Consider the following 5,656-nt stretch of genomic DNA (forward strand, 5'->3'; position numbering starts at 1 on the left):
AGTCCTAAGAGAGTGGGCCAGAGGAGAGACAGGAGTCCTCTTCTATGATGGTCCAGCCCTCACTGAACAAAAGCATTCTACCAGAGATTTCCTCCTGGGCTCACACAGAGTCTCTAGTCCCAAGGATCTGGGTGGGGTGATATGACTGGTTCTGGCTCATTAGATGTGAGTGGAAATAATGAAGGCTACTTCCCGGCCTGGAACATAAGAAATTATCTATGTTTGATCCTGCTTTCCCTTTCACTTGGAAGACACCTGCGCTGGAAAGCTGCCTGATGAGGAACATTTGCATTGGATTTCGTCTAAGTGAGAAATAAACTTTTATTGCGTAAAGCCAGTGAATGGGCTTGTTACTGCAGCATAGCTTAGCTTGTCATGACTAAAACCCAGTGGATTTTACTTTTAATTCCCAAGAACTTCACTCTAGGGTCTCCAGCATCATACCCAGTGAGTACACAGTAGACGGGACATGTTGGTAAGAAATACTGTTATGAGATTCCTTCTGATTATCTACTGGTTATACCTCACTGCACTTAAGATGCCTCTGGGCCGAAGCGGAGTTACATCCTGGATACCTAGTAAGGTAGTGAGATGGTAGAAAGGTCCAACATCTGTACTTGGGAAGACTGAACTGTCCACGCTCCTTTGAGATGGGACACCAGTTATTGATATCTTGGCTACATTGTATTATGTTTATAATATTTAAGATTAGAATAAACAGGACCCACATAAATGTTGCTCACTGATTTCATGGACGTGATCCCTGATCAGACTTTATTTGGTCTCCTAAACATTTAGTCTGTCTTAGCCTGGGTTTTCTCTGAAACAGAGCATGTGATCATAGGAAGCAAGAGAAAGGGACCAGAATTATAAAAGAAGGAAGGAGAAAAACTACCACAAGGATCTTATACCAAGTTATTCTCCACAGTGGGCAGCTAGGGCTTGATCCAAACAGCATCTGCTGAAGCATGCAGAGGCTGTTTTAGAATTTCTACTGAAGGATAGACAACTCAACAGGGAGAAATATTTATCCATCACCCACTGGTTGAGGAGGCCCCAGAAGGCACTGACTCCCCTGACTTCAGGGCTGTGCTTGGAGCATGCTGAGTTGTCTTCCATGGTGTTAAAACAGCTTCCCCCAGGCGGAGAGCAAAAGATGCTCAGAGCATGCTGGAGGCAAGGTGCTGTCAGTGTGAAACCATCTGAATCTTACGCAGTACTGTTTGCCAAAGCCAAGGCTGCCAACAGTGCTGAGGCTGGAAGGATGTGAAGCAGGTGTCTGATGCACATCCCCCTTCCCAAAAGCACCCTGATCTCTTTATGGGGATTTTTAGGGGGCTAGGAATTCCTGGCTCTGATGTCTCATTGCTCAGAAGCTGAAACCCAAGGGTAGAGATTCATCCTCAACCTGACCTAAGCTCACCTTATTGGTGAGTGAATAAGTCTGAGAGGTAAGTTACACACGCATCAGAAGGTCCTAGCAGGATCAAGTCCAGTTTCCCACAGTAGTGCACAACTTAATAACATCCCCTTATAGTAGCTTAGGACAGGGAGAGGACATCCTCCGACCTTGAGTGTCTCTCAAGAGTATATAGCAAAGGACGGGAGCAATTTGGTAGTCAATCTTATACAGTGGTGACCTTGGCAGCGGCATTTTGACCAAGCTGTTCCAGGACACAGTCTTTGTTTCCTGTTTCCGTACCAGCCATTTTGAGTTTCTGTGTTCTTGTCATTCCATAGCTTGAATTCTAGCCTCCCATTGAGTCTATGAGCCCCTGATATTATCCCAATAAATTATCTTTTCCTTAAGCCAGACTCTGATATAACAATTATTAAATAAGAAGACAGGGCGACTACCAGGGCAAAGGTTGAGAAGTAATCTTATGGCACATTTGTCAGTAGAATTGTCAATAGAAACCAGCTCTGACACCATCTTGCTAGAATTAACATTAAGAAAAAAAAAAATCCCTCTAGCTTCTACCTCAGCAGTTTATCAGTAATAGTCTATCAGAATAAGAGTACACATTTCTGATTTTATACTGACCTAGAGATTTTTTGTGTTTGCTTCAGTCCAACTGAACTTCAGTCACATGATTAAAGAGATATTCTGGAAATGTGGATTGAACCCATGCATTTGCCTCAGGTCTCTCATGAATCCTGCTCAGATGATGGTAAAGGAACAACAACAACAAAGAGGCATACGTGTTCAAGGTCAAAGAGAAGAGGAGTGGATGGAGGACCAGCTACTGACTCATCAGTCTGAAGAAAGCTGATACCTAAACCAGCAGTGGGAGATGGAAACAGCCAGAAACAAGCTGATTCATGCTGCAGAGCCCTGGGAAGGCTTAGGGATTGGAGCCACCCAGTACTGTTGAAGATGAGAAAGTGTGGAGATGCTGAAAACAGAATTAGCTGAAAATCTGTATTTGCAGCAGTTAGACTCTTCCTCCCCAGCACATACACCAGGTAAATGCCCTTTCCCGATCACAGCTGAAGATTGGAAAGGTCAACCCTGACAAATTCTGGATTTGAGAATAGAAACAGCTGAGGTGTGGGTCAGGCACCATATTGAAATGAAGGGAGTTTTAAATATATAGTACAAGGAAGTATCTTATACTCCAAAAATTTTAGATAGACTACAAATAATCAATGGGTATATAAATTCCAGAATTTTTAATATCTAGGTATCTATTTTAATACAACTTTTCTTAGCTATCACTTACAAATACAACTTCAGGGTCTGGCAGAAGTGAGACCAGCCTTGCTCCTGATAATCTGCTCTGGGAACTGGATGAAAACATGACCATAAACTCCAGCCCAGAAAAGGAGCCCTGTTTTTCATAGACCAGCCACCTAGATGCTGTGTGATCTAGTATGTACTTCTAGTGCTCCACTCTAGCCACTGATTATTTATAACACAGTAGTTACAGAGCACAGTCCCTGGAATTGAATGGCTTGAGTCCAAACTTAAGCTCTGTGATTACCTATCCCTTAAGCAATCTTGGACAAGTTATTTAACTTCCCTCAGTGCCTCAGTTTCTTTATCTAAAATAATTTTTTTTTTTTTTTGAAACGGCATCTTGCTCTGCTGCCCAAGCTGGAGTGCAGTGGCGCGATCTCGGCTCACTGCAACTTCCACCTCCCAGGTTCAAGAAATTCTCCTGCCTCAGCCTCCTGTGTTGCTGGGACTACAGATACATGCCACCACGTCTGGCTAATTTTTGTATTTTTAGTAGAGATGGGGTTTTGTCATGTTAGCCAGACTGGTCTCAAACTGCTGACCTCAGTTGATTCACCCACCTCGGCCTTCCAAAGTACTGGGATTACAGGCATGAGCCACAGTGCCTGGCCTCTTCCAAATCTTTATTGTAATATGTCTAGGACACATCTCAGTTTTCTATTAAAAAAAAACCCTCAAATTATGTTGCTGTCAAAGACAGAATTCCAAGAGCTTCATTTACAAATACTACAGGTTGCTTTATTCTTTTCCTCACCCATAGATTTAAATATCAGACAGAATTCTCAATGATAGGATTGCTGTATTTTTGCAAATCAAAATACTAAGACCTAGAATGCCAGCTAATGCATTCAGGAGGAATGATGGAGCTAGAAATTCGTAATTTTGAAACAATCATCATAGTAATAAATTTAGGCAAGAATCATCAATGGATGCTAAAACTAGTGGTAAAAGTTTAATGAGAAACAAGGTAGCTATAAAGTCTCAAAGTATTTTCCTATAACTACTTATTAATTAACAAGGGAAAATAACTTCACAATGGAGAAACTTGACAGACACTAACTTAAGCAAGTGAATAAAGTTCATATCACAATAGTAGGACAAAGCCACAGTATGTGCCACCTGTTGGGACGCATTGAAAAAGATACAATGTCACAGCTGACTTATTCCTCCCAAATTTGCATAACTTGAATTAATCGTGAAAAAAATTGGATTTACTCAAGTTGTGGAATATTCTACAAAATAATTGGGCAGTACTCTTAAAAATGCTAAGGTTATATAAGACAAAGAAAGGCTGAGAAGCTGTCATAGACAAAGGGAAACTAAAGAAACATGCCAACTAAATTCAATGCATGATCCTGGATTGAATGCTGGGCTAGGAAAAGAAAAAAGGTATAAAAGACATTATTGGAGCAATTGATGATATTTTAATACTGACTAGGGGGATTAGATAATAGTTATTGTATCAATGTAGAATTTCCTGATTTTATCAATTATGTTGTGGTTATGAAAGAGATTGTTGTCGATTTTGGCATAAACATACTGAAATATTTAGGGATAAAGGGGCACGATGTCAGCAACTTACTCTCAAATAGTTGCGAAAAATATGTATGTGTATATATAGAGATAGGACAACAAATAAAGCAGGGCAAAATGTTTAATAATTGGTGAACCTGGGCAAATGACATATAGAAGACTTTGTAATCTTTTCATAAGTTTGAAATTATACAATATTAAAAGTTTAAAAAAGTGCCATTGCCAAAAGATTGCCTCTCAAATATAATCTTCTCTGGTGGCATGAGATGATTCAGGTGACCACAGTAGATCAATTTATCCCATTATCTCATATTTCCAAACTTAAAGAAACCTTGCTCAGTGCTTGAGAAAACTTGCTCAAACTAGGCTCAGTGCTATGAACAAAAGAAAATAGCTCTAGACTCCCAGATTCCACTAAGTCTGTAAGTATGAAGGTAGGGAACCAATTTTTTAAAATTATTGTTCCAGTAAAACTTCTTGCAAGTAGTTTTAAGTAATATCTTCTGTAAAACAGTGTGGCAGAATCTGCTATTTGCCACTCCAATATTCATTCTTTGATTCTTCCTTGGTAATGACCACCCTGATTTTTAGGTAGGAATAAGTTTGCTCACAAGAAGGCTATATTTGACAGCTTCCCTTGCAGCTAGGTGTGGCTAAATTGCTAAATTCTAACAAAGGAGACCAAACAGAAAAGTAATATGGCAACTTCCAAGACATCTCCTTAAAAGACATCAGGCACAGGTCCTTTTACCTTTCTTTTTTTCTGCTACTATATTATCATCTGGAGTATAAATGTGATGCCTAGATCTCTAGCAGTTATCTTGGGCAACACAGGCAAGTTCCATACCCTAGGGATGGTGAAAAAGAGAGACAGAAGAACCTGATTAAAAAAGAACTGTAATACCAACCCTAGAATGTCAACCTGGTAGACTACTTTAGATGAGAGAAAAATTAACTTTTATTTTGTGTAAGTCACAGTGAATTTGAGTTTCTATTATATATCACAAAACAGATGGTTTTTCAAGAGAAAAAAAAAGGTGGGAACTAAGGTCTCACTTAGACTTCTAACTCCAATGACATTTTTGGGGGTTGGTTCACTCCATGAGGGTGGAGGCCATCAATGTATCTTCCTAGAACCTAGCAGTCTTCACATAGTTTCAATTGATGAACATTTTTAGAAAAACAAAGTTTCTTGTTAGAAAAACAATTTCAAAATGTTACCTACAACAACATTAGAAATTCATCTCTTTCGTACTGTTTTGAGCATTATAAATTGCTACAAAGAGCAAATTCAATACATTTCTTTCCCTATAAATCTTTGGTCAAAAACAATATAATCACTATCTGATCTTCTAACTGGTTGAAATTATGAAGATAATTTTT

This window comes from Macaca thibetana, chromosome 4, assembly GCF_024542745.1.
Source record: "Macaca thibetana thibetana isolate TM-01 chromosome 4, ASM2454274v1, whole genome shotgun sequence".
In the NCBI taxonomy this organism is placed as follows: Eukaryota; Metazoa; Chordata; class Mammalia; order Primates; family Cercopithecidae; genus Macaca; species Macaca thibetana.